The sequence below is a fragment of the Heloderma suspectum genome, chromosome 5 (assembly GCF_057233095.1).
Source record: "Heloderma suspectum isolate Gila_16-S chromosome 5, 16-S_ref, whole genome shotgun sequence".
In the NCBI taxonomy this organism is placed as follows: domain Eukaryota; kingdom Metazoa; phylum Chordata; class Lepidosauria; order Squamata; family Helodermatidae; genus Heloderma; species Heloderma suspectum.
In genome coordinates, this window is record NC_139462.1 from 219,320,388 (window position 1) to 219,339,540 (window position 19,153).

A 19,153-nucleotide genomic window follows, 5' to 3' on the forward strand; every position below is an offset into this window, starting at 1 on the left:
TTATTGTCGGTGGTACCAATTTACAGCAAGTCAAATGAACAAAAATCTTTGACCCAAGAAGTCATACTCTCAAAGTCCTGCAAGAATGACATTAAAATTAAAAGAACGGTATGAGCATTGGCATGGGGGGGGGGGGAGATTACATCAGCTATGCCAACTAGGATGCTAGTTCTCACTGAGTTCTTCAGGGAGAAGATGAAACCTTCAAAGAGGTTTATTGCATTAAAAGAAAAGCCGGGATTTCTGTAGATTGATATTAGAAAGGTCTAGAGGATTTCCAGTTAGTTCAAAAAGATCAACAACCAAACCAGTATTAGTCATAGAAATTCTTATATTTGTTATACTGCTATTTCCTTAAGAGCATATCTAAACCACAGACTTAAACTGTTTTAATAGTCATATGCCTTTCTTAGAGAACCTTTGAAACTGCAGGAGAACTAGGGGTCTCCAACAGAGAATTCTCAAAATCCGGGCTAAACTAGAGTTCCCAGAATCCTTTGGGAGTTGTGACAGTTAAGTAGTATAGAAGAGATATAAGTTTATTTTGGGTGGTAGGATGGTATTCCAAGAAGGAAAGGAAAGAAAGAAAATGTAGACTCATAAGGCTAGGTGATCCAGTGGTCATCTTGCCCAACCACTTGATTTAATTCTGGCTCCTGTATAGTCAAATATCCTACTCTAAATTCCATGCATTTCAAAGAGACAATATACATTTCTTGCATTATATCTGAAAACATGTGGGTGCTCCTTTTGGAAATGGAATGGTAATGCTTCAGTTTTACTTTTGATGTGTATTTTGAGCAAGGTGACAAGATAAGTAAGGGCACAACCCTATCCAGATGCCCGTCAGTCTCCGGTATTGACCTCTAGGCTTCTCCTGCTCTGCATTTTTGCTAGACAGGCATTTTAGCCCATCTACCTGGGGTTCTGCGGGGGGGGGGGAGGCTGGGAGCATATCTCTGCTTCCCCAGTCCCCTCCCCTCCTGCCCACAGAACTGCCCTTGTTCCCTCCTCTCCGAGGCCGCTTTGCTGACCTCAGAGAGGCAGCTGGCACAGTTCTCTCCATGCCAGCTGCAAGGGGGAGAGGGAGGCGAAGAGAAGCTCGGACTTCTGGGTGCTGACTCTGACCTTGGATACAGGAATCTGAGCTATCCTATGGCCCTCCAGATGCTGTCTAGGGGTCATGGGATTGCTCTTTTAGACAAAATTCTGCAAGGAGCTCTAGAAATCATACATCTTCTCTCCAAAGGAGACACAGATCATATAATCTGGAGATTATTCTTTTCACAGATCTTTGGAACTACTGAAAGTGGTTTCTGGACAGTGTTCACATTATATTTTAAATGAGCACACTCACAAAAAGACAGAATGAGTTCTTCCAGTCTTCACTGCCCTGAAACAGATGATCTGGTATCTCTTTGATATGGAAATGTTGATGAAAACTTTTCACAGTCTAAGGGAAAATAGCTCAGAGGCTGTTCATCTATTGCGATGCAAATTTTCTGCTGACGTGAAATGGCTTTTGGATTTTTCTTTTATTTACCCGCAGACTTTTGACACTAGAATTGAAAACAGACTAGGCTAAGCCCTATTCCAATTTGCTTTGAAACTTGGCAGCTCATTAAAAAATATAGCTATATCCAAGATTCACAACCAAATAAGAAAATAACCCCAGTGGTATTTTGTTCTTTTGGTCATAGGGATGCAAGCAGCATCATTCTGGAAATAAATAGTCAGGGCTGGCCTCAGGGATGAGCAACCTGGGCATTCGTCTTGGGCACTGAGCAGAAGGGCATGCTGAGCTGAGCACAGTGGCACAATGGACTCCTGGGAGTTCAGAAAGAACTATCGGGCTGGAGAAGAGTCCTGAGCTCCTGCAAGTGCAAGGGGTGTTTTTTAAATAAATAAATAAACAAATAAATAAATAAAAAATAAAATAAAATAGAAAGAAGACTCCTTCAGAATCGCCTATGCTTAAAAAGGTATGTGGAAACCTTGTCCCCCTTCCCAAGGAGAAAATTCTCCAAAATTCTCCTTCTCCCAGCCTCTTTCACCAGAGCTTTTATCCCCCCCCCCCACATACACACACTGCTGAAACTGGAAGAATCGAATTTTTCAGCTCAGCACTACTTTAGATATTCTGGTCCCAAGCCATTTAGGGCTTTAAAGGTCAACACAAACACTCCGAACTGGGCTCAGAAAGGGACTGGAAGTCAAGCAACAGTGTGCTGCAATTCCTGGTCAAGCAACACAACTTGAAAACCCTGCAAAACTTGCCAAAGGTGTGTGTATTCTGAAGGCATCCCTCACTCAGCATGCAGTTCATCCTAGGGCCAGGCCTGTACATAGTCATTAGCAGCAGAATGGGCTGTGTTCTAATAAGGAGGATTGAAACTGCTTGCTGGTGCTCCTAGTGACGAGACTTTCAAGGCTGCACAATGGAGTAAGAATGAAGTGGCATAAATCTCCCAGGCGTTAGCATGGCCCCGGGCAGCCCATTCATTGCTCCTCACTTGCCCTGGATGTAAATACTTCCAGGTCAGGCCTGGGTCACTGACTGAGCAGCAGTCCACCTGCCTTTGTGCTCAAGCATCTGTTCTCTACATGGACCAGCATGTGTTCCTTGCTTTGCAGTTTCCTCTCCTTTTTCAGAAAAACTGTGTGGCTTCTTCTGATCTCAGCTCTTCTGGCTCCTGGGCTTGTTCTCCCTGATACTGCTTGCAGTGAACCGACTATTTACCTAGCGACAACCTCAGCTGCTCCTGTTCTCAGCTTGAATACATGTTGCCCTGATCAAATTGCTTCCCCGGTTTCAGATCCTGGTTTGGTACATCCTTGCCACCCCCACCCCAAAATCGAAAAGTCACAGAGAACTAACTGCACTTATGATTGCAGCAGCTGGAACTCAGTATGCAAAATATTGGGAAAAGAATAACAGAGCAATGATTTCTGAATAGTATGAACAAGTATAGGATTATACAGTAATATCTAAAATTACAAATGATATTTGCATTAAAGATGGAAGGCAGAAGTCAAACACATTTAATTAAAATGGTTTCTGTTTATTGGTTTCTGCCACTTAATGTTGGATATCTGTAATATTAGAAGAAATATTTTTGAATATGCTGTAGTTAGGTGTTTGTGCTGAATGTGATATCATTAAAGAAACAAGAAAGGAAGTTCCAAAGGTGTGGGGACTGATTTTAAATAGACCCTGGCTGCATTTGGCTCAGTGCTGTCAGCTCTGCGATTGGCTTGCCCTCGAATGTTCCAGTAAAATCATACGGACCGAGGGCACTCTCTTCTCTGCTGCCACAACTATTGAGCCACATAGAACTGAATGACGGGGGTCCTGTTTCCCTGTGCCTCAGCCAGGATGAGAAACATGTTGCATTTCACCCGCCTTTCCCTCCCCACTCCCCAACCTGTCCTTCAGCGCCTGTTCCTGAGAATACATACTGAAGTGGATTAACTGATTTGGAGCAACAGGGCGATAACTGCAAAAGACTTCTGCATAGGAGATGTAAGAGCAATGCCCCTTTTTACCACTTGTGGCCTGCGGCCATGTCAGAGCCTGTGGTCATGGAAACACGCACTTCTAATTGCTAAGGTGCTTAGTACTAAGATTTTTGATAGCCACTGAAAATGTTGCTGGACCATCTGTAGATGGTGCAAGTAATACTGTCAAAAGCGTCCAGTTATATGTGGCCTAACTGAGCAACTCAAAAACAAATATGGCCATAAATATTACACCTTTCGAAACCATGATTCTGATAAGAGCAAAAGCTCTCAATGTATAGGCAAAATGGTGGGGTGAAGGGGTGAATTTATCTTTCACATCTTCTATATCCTGTCCTTCCCTTTGTACTCACATGTACGGGTCCTTGTAGGAGGCAGAGGCAGAACTCCCTAACATCACAGCTGCCCCAGGCAGATGACCACAGGCCACCAGTTTGTTGAGACACACACTGCAAATCAGTAAGCTAGCTAACTTTGTGAGCCCAGATTGATTTAGAACTGGGCTTGGATTTAGATTTATGCTGGATTAACTGTGCTGATGGAAGTGGACTTCCTTGCTAGGGATGTCAGAGGAATCTGTTTGTGGGGTTGGAGTCTGATGAGTTTTCCGAGGCTCGCACCCTTGTTCCCTTTGCGGTGCCTGACTTGATCTGCAGCGACTTGGGCCAGTTTTTTTGATTTTCCAGGAGGTTGTGCATTTGGGGGGAAAGTTCTGCAATTTGTGCAGATTTCTGAGCAATTTGCACAAATTATGGCCAAATTTGCACAGACCGTGCAAATTACAACCAAATTTGTATACTTTGCACAAATTGCTCAGAAATTTGCACAAATTGCAGAACTTCTCAAAAACGCGCAAAAATGTTCCCAGTGTTCATGTAGCAGCCCGCAGCTTGGCTCACAGATGTAAGGTGAGTTGTACATGCCACAGAACTCCATTGAGCCAAAAAGTGGCCAGATTTCCCAGTGATGGACATCCCTATTCCTTGCCCCCTCCTTCCCATGGCAGCCCTCCAGCCCCCTGAAAATGCTACACAGAGAGCCAGGAGACCCTACTGAATGGGACAGCAGTGGTGTTGGATGGAGGAGGGATCCTCAAAAAATGGGCAGAGGTCACAGACGGTCCCTTCCTCTCATGGAAGGCGTATTCTGGATCCAAGCCCTAGTTAACATGTTACCTTCAATGGCACATTTGTTGCCACTACTGTGTTTGGACCCTCACCACTCCTGATGATACCCTGCTAATGGTTAGGGAGGATTGCCTTGCTATATACCACATGTCTGGCATATCTTCCTACCTGGACAGACATCATCAGCAGAGTACATAAGCATATAGTATGTGGCTGATGGTAAAATTCTCCTTACCACTTAGCAGGATTATAAAGGCAACGAAAATGCCAGGGTAGTTCAGTCATCTGTATCAGGTCCATATGTCTGGAAGATGTGTGACCTGGACTGGCATGGGAGCAACCTCAGAGATGCTGGCAATCACATTGCTTAAATGAAGATGTAAGCCAGGCCTTAATCTGGTTAATTAATGATATGTACAGTGCATGCCTATACATGTCTACTCAGAAATCAGCCCCACTAAATTCAATGGGACTTACTCCCAGGTAAGCGTGTATATTTATTGCCACCTGAACTGTCCTAGGTCCAGGTTGCCCTGACTTAACTGGATTGTTTCTCTTCCATTGTTCCATCACCGTTTACAGTAGCAGAACTTCTAATACGGAGCCACTTTATTGCAAGTTCCTCCTGTCCAGTACCAGCCACCCATCACTCAGTCAGTCAGTCTGTCACCAGAGAATTTTCATTGCATTCATCCCACCAGTTTCAATTTCTTTGCTATGCTGAAAGGGCTAATTGTTGATGAAGAACTCTCAGCACTGACTGGTCACAACATTCGGTAATGAATTGGAATGGATCTATATCTGAATCTGCTTCACTGCCTTTCTGGATTCAGCACAGAAGCAGGCCATAAACCTATATAGGCTCACAATGACTTTGTACAGTTTTCTTTCACTTTGATAGGATGGGGACGAAGAGAGTCAATGCAGGAATAAAGGACTTCAAAGCTTTGCACTGAGTCGTACCCTGGAGCTGCTTACATCTCTGACCTATATTGGCTTGTTTCTTCTAATGCCTTCATCCATCAAATCCCAGCTCCATGGGATCCCAGCTCCATGGCTCCTTCACTTGAGAACTGACAACAGAAGAACATTTCTGCAAATGCTCCACAGCTTTGGGATGCCCTTCCCAATGACACTGGCCTGGCTCCACCTCTCTGCTTTTAGGAGATTAAAGATGACTCACTTATGCTGCCAGGGTTTTGGTCGCCCTGAGTCGGTGTGTTTGAAATGATCGCTTTTTGCTGGTAACTCAATCCTGCTTTCTTCTTTTTAAGTGTTATTGTTTTTATCACATTGTGAGATGAGTAACTTCTGCTCGCTCCTTCCGACTAGCTCATTTCCCAGTCTTGAACAAGTGTGTCTGTGACTCACTTGGCCAAGAAAACTGTGGCTATATGGACAAACCCCACTCAGCAATAGATGTATGAATCCCAGCTGAGTGTTCTGGGCTTTGAGAAGTAATTTATATGGGTTGCAGTCCCTGAAACTTCTCTCAAGCCAAACAACACAAAGTGGTACCATAAAATATACATTTATTTCTCAAACGGTATTAGAGAATAGCAAAACTATGCAATGATGAAACAAGCAAAACACATTATTACCTACAATGCATTAGGATGATTAGAAGCATAATATAAGTTGTGGCTAGCATATTCCTTAGTAAAATTAAAGTTCTATTCTTCTCAACAAACAAAACAGTCATCATTAAGACCTTATAGTTACCTATCTGGCAAGCATGGTTGGCAGAGCTTAGCAAATCATGTTTGGCAGGCTTCTTGTTCTCCCAGGATCTCTTTGGGCAATCAGATCAGACCCTTGCTTTTTTTTAACTCTTATTATGATGACCTCATTCTAAGTTTCGGACCTGGTCATACCAGTACTTCTATTTCTCTCAGTGTTTGCCACTGACACCAGTAACACTCAGTTAGAGGTATCCCTGCTAAGCTAAGCAGCTTTCTGCTTCCAGTACTTAACTAACCCCCTTGTGGCAACCTTCCTCCATTTCCAAGAATGCTTTCCATTACTCACAGTTATCTCACCACACACAGAACTGATCACATCTGTGACTAATCACTTACAGTTAGCATACACGGAATATTAGGAATAGGACTCCTATGAAATAAAATGAATGCTTATCAACAATACACGTTACATTCAGACTTTGTGACAACTGTATTTTAGGTAGGGCTGTGCACCTCTTCAGCCTGAAGCCTGAGCTCCGAGTCAAAGTGGGGCTTTTCGGGCTGCCACCAAGGCAAGGCAGAGGGGGACAAAGTAGCACAAAGCAGTTCAGGTTGCTCTGATGTGCTTTGGTGACTTTGGCATGATCTGGAAGCCCAGCCGGACTGTGCCGCTACTTCCACCCAGCCCCTAGCTCCTTACATGGGTACTCTGGACACACACCAGGAGCCATCTTGTTGTTCCAGGGAGGGAAAGCCATTTTAAAAATGTTCCCCCCGCCCCCGGAATGACAAGACAGCTGCCTGCATGCATCCAGAGGGCCCAGGAGCTGGCAGTGAGTATCCAAGAGCCCAGGTAAAGAGCTGGGGGCTGGGCAGCACATTGGGGGGGTGGACGCGGGATTCAGATGTCTGAATCCCGCTTTGTCTCCAGAGGCTGAAGCAGGTTGGCCTCCCTTCCCCCCAAATCACCCTGAAGCAAATCGGGCCTGCCTCAGAAGCCCTGAGGTGGCCTCCGAGGCGGACTGGTGGGTCCATGCACAGCCCTAATTTTAGGGTATATTTGGATGAATGTTGCCCTAAGTGTTTGTTGGAAGGGCAGATACAATGTTTATACGCACCCAGCAACTATAGCAAAGGCCTTGATATGTCTCGTATACAGTGTTCTTCCCCTTCATGGATCACTGCCTTGTTGTGGCGAAGGGGCTTGTGTAACTCAGTGAAGCCATAAGCTATGCTGTGCAGGGCCACCCAAGATGGACAGGTCATGGCAGAGAGTTCTGACAAAATGTGGTCCACTGGAGAAGGAAATGGCAACCCACTCCAGTATTCTTGCCAAGAAAACCCCATGGAACGTATCACAAGGCTAAAAGAGATGACGCCAGAAGATCAGCCCCTCAGCTCGGAAGCTGTCCAATATACTACTGGGGAAGAGCAGAGGGTATTTCCAAGTAGCGCCAGAAAGGGTGAAGCGGCTGGGCCAAAGCCGAAAGGACACTCAGCTGTGGATGTGTCTGGTGGAGAAAAGAAAATCCCATGCTGTAAAGAACAATATTGTTTAGGAACCTGGAATGTAAGATCAATGAATCAAGGTAAGCTGGAGGTGGTCAAACATGAGATGGCAAGATTGAACATCGACATCTTGGGAATCAGCGAACTAAAATGGACAAGTATGGGCGAATTTAATTCAGGTGACCATTGTATCTACTACTGTGGGCAAGAATCCCTTAGAAGAAATGGAGTAGCACTCATAGTCAATAAAAGGGTGGGAAAAGCAGTACTGGGATAAAATCTCAAAAACAATAGAATGATCTCAGTACGAATCCAAGGCAAACCATTCAGCATCACAGTAATTCAAGTCTATGCCCCAACCACTGAGGCCGAAGAAGCTGAGGTTGATCGGTTCTATGAAGACCTCCAACACCTTCTAGAACTAACACCAAAAAAAGATGTCCTTTTCATCATAGGGGATTGGAATGCTAAAGTAGGAAGTCAAGAAATCACTGGGATAACAGGCAAGCATGGCCTTGGTGTACAAAATGAAGCAGGACGAAGGCTAATAGAGTTTTGTCAAGAGAACACGCTGATCATAGCAAACACTCTTTTCCAACAGCACAAGAGGCAACTCTACACATGGACATCACCAGATGGTCAATATCGAAATCAGATTGATTACGTACTTTGCAGCCAAAGATGGAGAAGCTCTATACAGTCAGTAAAAACAAGACCTGGAGCTGACTGTGACTCAGATCATGAGCTGCTTCTTGCAAAATTTTGGCTTAAATTGAAGAACATAGGGAAAACCACTCAATCATTCATTATTATTAGGGTATGACCTAATCATTAGGGTATGACCTAAATCATATCCCTTATGAATATACAGTGGAGGTGAGGAATAGATTTCAGGGATTAGACCTGATAGACAGAGTGCCTGAGGAACTATGGACGGAGGTCTGTAACATTGTTCAGGAGGCAGCAACTCAATCCATCCCAAAGAAAAAGAAATGCAAGAAAGCCAAGTGGCTGTCTGAGGAGGCTTTACAAGTAGCTGAGGAAAGAAGGGAAGCGAAAAGCAAGGGAGAAAGGGGAAGATATAGCCAACTGAATGCAGAGTTCCAGAGAATAGCAAGGAGAGACAAAAAGGCCTTCTTAAATGAACAATGCAAAGAAATTGAGGAAAACAACAGAATGGGAAAGACTAGAGATCTCTTCAAGAAAATTGGAGATCTCAAAGGAACGTTTTGTGCAAAGACGGGCATGATAAAGGACAAAGAAGGCAGGGACCTAACAGAAGCAGATGAGATTAAGAAGAGGTGGAAAGAATACACAGAAGAACTATACAGGAAAGATCTGAATGTCCCTGATAGCCATGATAGTGCGGTCACTGAACTTGAGCCGGACATCCTAGAAAGTGAAGTCAAGTGGGCCTTAGGAAGCATTACTAACAACAAAGCTAGCGGAGATGACAGTATTCCAGCTGAGCTATTTAAAATCTTAAAAGATGATGCTGTTCAAGTGCTGCACTCAACATGCCAACAAATTTGGAACACTCAACAGTGGCCGCAAGACTGGAAAAGGTCAGTTTACATTCCAATTCCAAAGAAGAGCAATGCCAAAGAGTGTTCAAACTACCGTACAATTGTGCTCATTTCACATGCCAGCAAGGTTATGCTCAAAATCTTACAAGCTAGGCTTCAGCAGTATGCGAACCAAGAACTACCGGAAGTACAAGCTGAGTTTCGAAGAGGCAGAGGAACTAGAGATCAAATCGCCAACTTTCGCTGGATCATGGAGAAAGCAAGAGAATTCCAGAAAAACGTCTATTTCTGCTTCATTGACTACGCTAAAGCCTTTGATTGTGTGGATCACAACAAACTGTGGCAAATTCTTAAAGTGATGGGAGTACCAGACCACCTTACCTGTCTCCTGAGAAACCTGTATGAGGGTCAAGAAGCAACAGTAAGAACCAGACATGGAACAACGGATTGGTTCAAAATTGGGAAAGGAGTACAACAAGGCTGCATATTGTCGCCCTGCTTATTTAACTTATATGCAGAGTACATCATGAGAAATGCCGGGTTGGATGAATCACAGGTTGGAATTACGATTGCCGGGAGAATTATCAACAACCCCAGATATGCAGACGATACCACCCTAAAGGCAGAAAGTGAAGAGGATCTTAGGAGCCTCTTGTTGAGGGTGAAAGAGGAGAGTGCAAAAGCTGGTTTGAAACTCAACATTACAAAAACGAAGATCATGGCATCTGGCCCCATCACTTCCTGGCATATGGAAGGGGAAGAAATGGAAGCAGTGACAGATTTTATTTTCTTGGGCTCCAAGGTTACCGCAGATGGTGACTGTAGCCATGAAATTAAAAGATGCTTGCTCCTTGGGAGGAAAGCTATGGCAAACCTAGACAGCATAGTAAGAAGCAGAGACATCACCTTGCCGACAAAGGTCCATATAATCAAAGCTATGGTTTTCCCAGTAGCAACGTATGGCTGTGAGAGCTGGACTATAAGGAAGGCTGAGCGCCGAAGAATTGATGCTTTCGAACTGTGGTGCTGGAGAAGACTCTTACGAGTCCCCTGGACTGCAAGGAGGTCAAATCAGTCCATCCTAAAGGAAATGAACCCTGAGTGCTCATTGGAAGGACAGATACTGAAGCTGAAGCTCAAAAATTTTGGCCACTTAATGCGAAGAGAAAACTCTCTGGAAAAGACCCTGATGCTGGGAAAGACTGAAGGCAAAAGGAGAAGGGGATGGCAGAGGATGAGATGGCGAGATAGCATCACTGATGCAATGAATATGGACTTGAGCACACTCCGGGAGAGAGCGCAGGACAGGAAGGCCTGGCGTACTGTGGTCCATGGGGTCACGAAGAGTTGGACACGACTGAACAACAACAACAACAACAAAAACAACAACAGTGTTCTTAGCACAGCAGTTAATCCTCAGAGACTGTCTCCCTCCATGCTAAGATATTTTGGGTGACATGGCAGCTGCCTCCCGAAGGTTCCTTGCATGTTGCAACTTCAGATGGCAAGGGTACATTGAGAGGATCGCTGAAAAGCTGCTCTCAGATTCTTTTCACCAAATCTGAGGATGCTTAAGTATCTTTCAGAAGCGGCACAAAGCTCTTTATTTGAACAATTATAAGACGGTAGAGGGTAATACAACTTCTAATGTTTGATTTATTATTTTTCCACCTCACATTTATGTTGTTTACTGTTTAAAAATTTTACTACTGACCCTGAGCTTTCACTGACAGGGCTGGTTAAAAAGCTGAATAAATACATGAAATAAATACATTTCTTCTCAAGATGGATCCTTCTCATTTCATTCAGCATCAAGAACAAGTGCAACCCAGAGAACATTAAGCATGTTGAAGGGCCACTGAAATTAATGTGGGAAATTACACACCCACAGCTTCCAGTTACGTCCTCGTGGTCCCCACAGATCACTTAACCTGAGGCAAGGTTGAGGGGATCCCTTGTAATGGTATGCATAACCTTTGGCCTTTACAAACCACAGGCTACAGTTTCATTCTCCCCCTTCTCGCTGCGCTATTTTTGTGACTTACAACAGCACAAACGACCTTCAAGTAAGCCATTACTTGGCAGTTTATACAGCTTCAGCGTCTCCTCTTGATGATGACAGACTGTGTGGAGATCCCTTACCGCCTGTCATCATTAATAGGTTTTTCTACAGCACCGGTGGCAGATATTTCACATGAATTTATTTTTTCCTCCTCTTGAACTGTGGAAATGGATATAATTCCAGTTATATTTGGGATATGTTCTGCATGACCACATCTCACAATCCACTCTTTGCATTGAAATCTCTGCTTGTTGTAATCACTACCATCTGTATATGCTCATGGTCAATGGCATTAAAGCTACTGAGACGTCCAGAAGAATTAGTAAAGTTACCTTCCTGCTGTCCTTCTCCTTCTTGCAGCATAGGTCATCCATCAGGAGTCTAAAAATGTTCTGTCTTGCTGAATTGCTGCATCACCCTCAGCTTTCCAATAAACGAAGGAACTGGGCTGAACTGTGTTGTATTCTACAGCAGACAGTGCTTGGGAACAATTGTATCAATTGCTGGAGTAATCCCTCTGTCCACAGAGTAATGCGAGTTTTGACAGGAGCCCCAGTCAACTGGAAACTTCTCGACGGCTCTCAGGATGGACCATCCTAATAGGTCCACCAGCCATGTGGAAGAAACTGCTCACTATGAGTCTAAACCTCACCAGGAAATGATCCGGCCATAACCAGGGAGACAAAAATGTTTCCCGTTCTTAGATCACCCACCCATCCAGATGAGAACCAGGTCCAGCACCCATTGTCATAGTACCCATGAAATTCCATGCCAACCCTGGCAAAACAGTCCCAGTATGAATGATTAGGCTACCTGGAACCATAAGCCTAGGAGACCTTGATGCCACATCCAAGAGCATGGCCATCAGTACACCAGCAGCTGGGTGGTCAGCGCACCAACAGAACCCATGATTGTTTCTGCATACCCAACACCAGGTACAAACCCTCAGAACTGGAGGACATCCTGACAGCACCTTGAAAAGGGAGATGGGATCTGCACAGACCACTGCAAATTTCCTCCCCACCCCCAAGACCTGCTGGCCCTGTTGGTGCTGCACGAAGACATAGGGACAAAGCCAGGAAAGATCAGCTCCCCTCCTTAGGTCTTAATGATATCAGCCAAGCCATCCTTCCATTCAGGATCAAATCCAACAGTTCTGAGCATTTGGACCTGGTGTTGGGTATGCATTCAGGATGAAAACCTGAATGAGACATGTTTTTATTTCAACTAATCTGGGATTTAACAGTAGTGCTATCAGGGCAAAGAGCAAAGGACACACTGGCGGCACAACTCTGGTCTCCTTGGCTGACTGGAAAGTTTTAATATATCTGACCTCTCTTCTCCCCAGCTAGCTCATCCTATCCCCCCACCCCCCATCTCTACTGGAAACCACTTGAATCTGGACCAGTGCTGGCTCCAGGTTTCTGAGGGCCCTTGGGCAAGGCACCCTCAGTGGGCCCCCTCCCTCAGGGTGTCAACCTTCTCACTACTATTGCCACCACTGCTCTTGCTTGCTCCTACTCCTCTTTCCCACCATTGCTACCACTTGCTTGCCTGGCAAGCAGAGAGCCAGGGAGGAAGTAGGCTGTGGCATCTGCTGCTCCTCCTTTCTACCACCACCATTGCCTGGGCCAAAGAGAAAGGCAGGCGAAGAAACAGATTGCAATGGTGAAGAGGAGGGGCAATTTCAGTGGGCTCTTAACAGTGGGCCTCTACTGGGATGTGGACACTTGGCAGATTGCTGACCATGCCTACCCTTGACGCCGGACCTGATCTGGACACCCCATCCTCAGTGTTACCCAGGAACATGCTAAATGTTCAGCTAGGTAAAAATGTAACAGCCACATACAAACACAAACAACACTAGGTGGCAAAGGGCAAATTGCAATACGTAGGTACAGCTAGATAAAACTAATAGATCGAACACAATAGCAGCAGAATAATATAGTAGCCACAGATAGTAAAATGCAATGTGCAATATAAAAATAAATCAGTGCAGTATTAAGAGTGCAAGGCACAGTGAATCCAATATCTTTTTAAATACAGAAATCTTCCGAGCAGCATTTCTTAAATCAATGCATAAAGCACTCAGTGTTAAAGGACGCAGTGTAAAAGTACTTAACGTTAGCATTCAAACATGCCAGGGGACAGAGAAATGATCACCAGAACTCATATAAGGGCTACCGCTTAAAGCTTGCTAGTTAAATAAATAAAAACAAATATACACTGATGGCATAATAATGTGTTTTAAGAATTATAACAGTTACTGATGTGTACTGACATCTGTATTGATTTCTGACACATTCACTGATTTTTGTGCAGAGTTATTCAGAATCGCTCTGCTTCAAGGCATGTGCTTGCCTATCTAGTAGGTTTTGGCACTATGCATTCTGGCACTATGAAATATATGTGATTATTATTGAGTTACTAATTATTACTGCTAATATACCAGCACGTTAATTATTTGTTAATAATAATATTTAATTCAATTCAATACAAAGGATTAAACATGATTAATTTGACAATTTTAGCAGCTTAGCTCCCACACTTAATGTTAACATACCACTGAATCACCACATCTCTTTTTCTTTGGTGACGCATGTTCACTGAGTCATACTGATGTTGTGGCCTTCTCAAGAAACATTCCTCCTGCCAATATGGCAATAAGAAACCTATTAGAAGTCTGCCAAATTGGACTTTGACAAGGAAAAGATTTGCCTCCACTTTATTATTGTCAACACATTTGGGCCATTGTAGCAAAGTCTGTAACGGCCACCAGAGCATCAGTACCTTTGAAAGTGGTTTATCCCCATTTGCTAGGTCCTGCCATGCTTGTAACCCAAGAAAGTGAGCATCATTTAAGGGTTTAAAAGATAAGATAACATGCTGTCTTAAAAGACTTTATGCAGTTCCTTGTTGATGGCTGATATCTCAGGGATATTTCTTAGCTTATGTTTTTATGGCATACACCTCTAAAAATTGTTAAATGTACACCTAAAACCATAACATGTGTCATGTTTGAGGGGCCCTCAGACAAACTAAATTTTATTTGCACCAAGCCAATGGCCATTGCCATTTGTAACAATATTCATACAGGTATACATAATCAAGCATAAAACAAAAAGTAATGCTGTCCAGTGTCAATAAAAATCTACCAAAGGTTTAAGAAACAAATAAAAACATTACATACAACTAAAACTCAGGATATCTTTGAAGTCCTGGCTTTAGTAGCAATTGCTAAACATTTTGCCATTTTTGCTGTGACTAACCTGTCGCAGCCCTCCAGAAAGCCCTCAAACAAAGTGCCGTCCAGTCGCCCACCTCCAGGTGCCAGCCACCTGGGAATCTCCACAGAGTGCCACCCCTATCCCAGGCAGGTATGACTTTTTTTCCTTTCAAAGGCCCAGCACTGAAAAAAGAAGTGTGAGGTTACCATCTTCTTTCCCCTAAGCGACATAGCATCGCTATGTTCGCAGTGGGCCCCAAAAGTATTGGGGGACAGCTGCTGTAACCTCCCAGCCTAGTGCTTCTCCTTTTAATGCCAGGCCCTTACAATTTGAAAAATGAATAAATAAACCTGGTGTCAGCCCTAGGGGCTCCAGCATTTGCCCCACTCTCTGGGGTGCTAATGCTGGCCCTGATATATGCACATGACAAATATATGTTTTAATTGTGTGTGTGTGTGAGATGGTGACAGGATGGCCACATGAATCGCCCCAAAAGTGGAAATATATCACCAAAAAAAGAGGATTGTGAAATGCAAACATTTCTGTATGCTGATTTATACGGGGGTTGGACTCGATGGCCTTGTAGGCCCCTTCCAACCCTACTACTATTCTATGATAGATATATATGTACATTTACAAAAAATTATAATTTAGACAGAGATACAGTACATCTCACTATAGTGTGGTCAAATGTGACCAGGTGACCTGTGTTCATCCTGCTGTCTGAGTACGAGGTATTGACAGGCAATAGTTCTTATGGTCTTTATCTTTAAACTGGACTTGGAGCAGGCAGCCCTTCAAACAGAGCACTCTCCTCTGTAAAAGATGATACCTTTTAGGGAAAGGAGATAGGGAAAATGTGTAAAGGAGTGTGGACTGGCTGCGTACTACTGCAGTATGCACACATGCTGGTAAAGACGTCTTTGCCACCATGTACTATTATGAAGTGTCCTCCAGCCCTCATAGAAAGTCAGTCTCTCCCCTCACCCCCTTTCCTGGAGGGCAGAAATTGCAATGAAGAATTATTGGCTCTGCCACAGGGGTCTTGAAATTTCTCTGCACACATTTTTCATCTGACTTTTTTATTTTGCTTCGGCAATAGGTATATATAGCCTAGTAAAATAAAAATTAGGGCACAATCCTATGCATGTTTAGACCAAAAAAAGTCCTACAACTCCCAGCATGCCCCAGCCAGCCATGCTGGTGGGAGTCGTAGGACTTTTCTCTGTCTAAATGCGCATAGGATTGCACCTTTAAGCTCTCTTTTAAAAAACAAACTTCCTGATGCCTGAATGCCCAGCAGGATCACCCTGGTGGGGAAAAGGTCACAGAATGTTCACAATCAGTTTAGCTGTAGTGAGAGAAGGAAAAAGTCTTGAGGAAGGAGAAAAAAAAAAAAACGTACACGGGGCCTAGAGAGAGGAAGTGATGTGTGCTGCTGAAAAGCCTCGGATTGGTTCTGAGCGTCACGATCCATAGGGTGATGTTTGTGAACTGCTGGGATTTAAAAAAATATTAAGGTATTAAAATGTTCATGATGTACTTCTGAGGATAGTGTCTGGGCCATTCCTCTTAATGCTTTCTATTTCATGATGTGGGAGAGCAGGTGGGAGGAGAGGCCTTGAAGTTGCTTACCAACAGCAGACTAAGCAGAGATCCAGGTCACCTGGTCACAGCCTCTTCCATTATGGCAAGATGCATTGCATTTCCAGTTGAATTACTGTAATTATTTCTAAACTTCCGACTATTATGTATAAATCAGCATGTGTGAATTTTATGCAAATTAGTGTCATGTTCTTTTTGTTGTCAACGTGCGAGTGGTATATATGCATGCATGCTCCATTCACCTTCCACTGAATGAGGCCAACAGGTGAGAGATCCCCTGTTCTGTGAATGTGTTTTGAAGGTGTGAACAAGGCTAAAGTGTTAGGTGATCAAGTGATGAAGGGAGGCACATGCTGGCTGAACCAGTCCTTGAGGTGCCCTCTTGCCAGTGGAGGCTGGTGGCTCCGATGTCAGTGGGTGGTGAATCTGCTCCGGGTTTCAGTCAGAACCAGTCAGAATGCTAAAGGAGCTGTCCAAGGTGTTTCTCCTTTGTATTGGGGTTTAGTCTGCAGTGCAATGCACACTTTTCAATCTTTGTAGAGGCAGTCTGAACTACAAGTATTAAGCATATGCAAGCCAACCCTTAGGAGAACCTTGATCTATCTGCCAACTGATGCCATCATCCCTAGCACAGACGTGATGTGCCAAGCAATTACAGAAGCTTTCTTTTTATTGCTTGGCCACCTGTTGCTCACAGCACTGCGTTAGCTCTGCCAGAATCAAACTCTTGGCAGTGACAGAGTAACTAAAAGGTGATGTGCTTTGGGGGCGGGTGTGTGTGTATTAGTTCTTTTTCTTGGAATAAATTAGGGTAGTTGTGAAAAGCATCCCCTCTCCTCTAACAGCATGTGTCTTGTCTGTTTGTTCCACATCAGGTTAATTGTAAAGGCTCCTTCTCTCTCTTTTGTTTGCATGTAACTAAGCAAGTACCTACAGATAGGGAAAAGTTGGAGGGCGGGAGGGAAGAGAGAGAATGAGAGAGAGAGAGAGAGAGGAGCAGGATTGGGGTGACTATCTATGCGGTTGAAGAAACCACTGTTTACTCCAAGACCCTTGAGCTGGATGTTGTCCCAGAGTAAATGCATGCAAAGTCAAATGATGTTGCTTTTGTTAAACTACAGATAAAAAAGGAAGTCAGGCCTGGCAACTAGTTACTAGCTCTCCTTCTGTGCAACTGTCTACAGTGCTCCTGCCTTGCACTCCCTTTCCACAAATGGTAGATGGAGAAAAGCAGCTAGTGGTACTATCTGATATTCATAGTAATAGTTTCTTGCCCTTTGCTCTGCAGGCGGCAGAACGGGGTACCCAAGTGGCTGCCTTATTAAATCTCCGTGGCCCCTAGGAAGTGTGGAAGGATTGGAGCTTTATTTTTCCAAAGTTAAAAAAGCGGTGGTGGTGGTGGTTTGTGGCCCTCGGCACTTCATCCAAGTAAGGTAAGCTAAGATAAACCCTCCCCGCATACCACAAAGTTTGGTGAAATTCACCTGCTCCCACCCATGAGACAGAATGTTCCCCCTTTCACAGGGATGAATGATTCCCCCCAAAAGGGGTGGGAAATTCAGCTCAGCACTACCGAGAAGTAAAGATAACCGTACTGCATCCTACGCACTTCTAGAGCATAGGATTTCCTCATCAAGGCAGACTTGCAAACAAGTCCACAAAAAACTACCACAACAGAATTCACTGGCCCATCTAAGCTAGTCATCCGTGGGCTGCACGAGAAGAACCGCCTGCTTCTGCAATGCTTCTCTGCTTGGTTTCCTCAAGACAGTTCTTATTTGCCGCCAGCAACCAGGCAAGTGGCGATGTAGACATCTGTCCTGAGGGTCTGCTACCTTTCCTGCCAAGGGCTCCAACGGGCCTATCTATTCCCCACCCCAGCAGGGTTGCCAGATCACAACCTGAGGATTTAAGATGTCCATGGCTGCAGAAGAGGATCCAGCCACAATATCTCCTGCCTCCCTCCTCCTCCTCCTCCTGGTCCTGTTGCTCACTCTGCCCTCCCCGCAGGACTCCCGTGTGGCATCCCTCAGTTGGTGGGGGAGGATATGCAGGAGAAGCAGAGCAGGAGAAGCTTTGGTCACTTCAACAGACATGACCTCTGGGTTGCAACCTGGCAACGCTACACCTCAGGAAGAGAGCAATGGCGACTCTAAAGTAAAGCCATTTGGGAACAGGCAGTACACTGCATTTTCATTAGGCAATTCTTATTTATTTAGCATCCCACCCTTCATCTGAGGAGCTCGGGGCAGCAAACACTGAAGACCTCTCCCACGAAGTCTCCTCATCCTGCAGCTGTCACCACCAGCAGTCATTCCATCAGGCTGTCCTGAGGGAAACGGGGCCATTCCAGCAGCCCACTTGAAAGACTTAATTCTTTCCTCCTCCCCCCCATTCCCTTTTCCTTGTGTGCTGTGTCTTTTTAGATTGTAAGCCTGTGGGCAGGGACTGTCTCGTTTTACTGATTTGATATAAGCTCCAGTTTTTTGGACTTAAAAGCGAGATATGATTACTTCAAACAGATACTAAGTAACAAATAATAAATACGTTCTCCTGAATTTTATCCTCACAACAACCCTGTGAGGGAGCAACAGGCTAGCCAAAGGTTACTCAGTGAACTTCATTACCCAGCAAATGCAGTAGGGATATGATCTGGATCTCCCTAGTCTACGCCCAGTATTCTAAGCACTACATTATAGTAGCTCATACTGGATTTTTAATACATTTCATATTCATTTTTAATATACATAGATGCAATCTAATACTTTCTAAGAAAATGTGATTAACTCTTTGAGCATATCTGTGAGTTTCTTCCAGGGCTGGTAGCATTTCATACTGTTGCTGAACTGACAAATTGAACACAGAAGATGACTTGATTGCTCTTCAGTAAGACAAA

General features: G+C 44.3%; 1 protein-coding gene across 2 annotated transcripts in view; it reads right to left on the bottom strand.

Annotated features, from left to right (window-relative positions):
- The window catches only part of DPP6 (dipeptidyl peptidase like 6), a 783,164-nt gene that overhangs the window by 166,744 nt on the left and 597,267 nt on the right, over window positions 1-19,153 (bottom strand). The window lies entirely within an intron of this gene.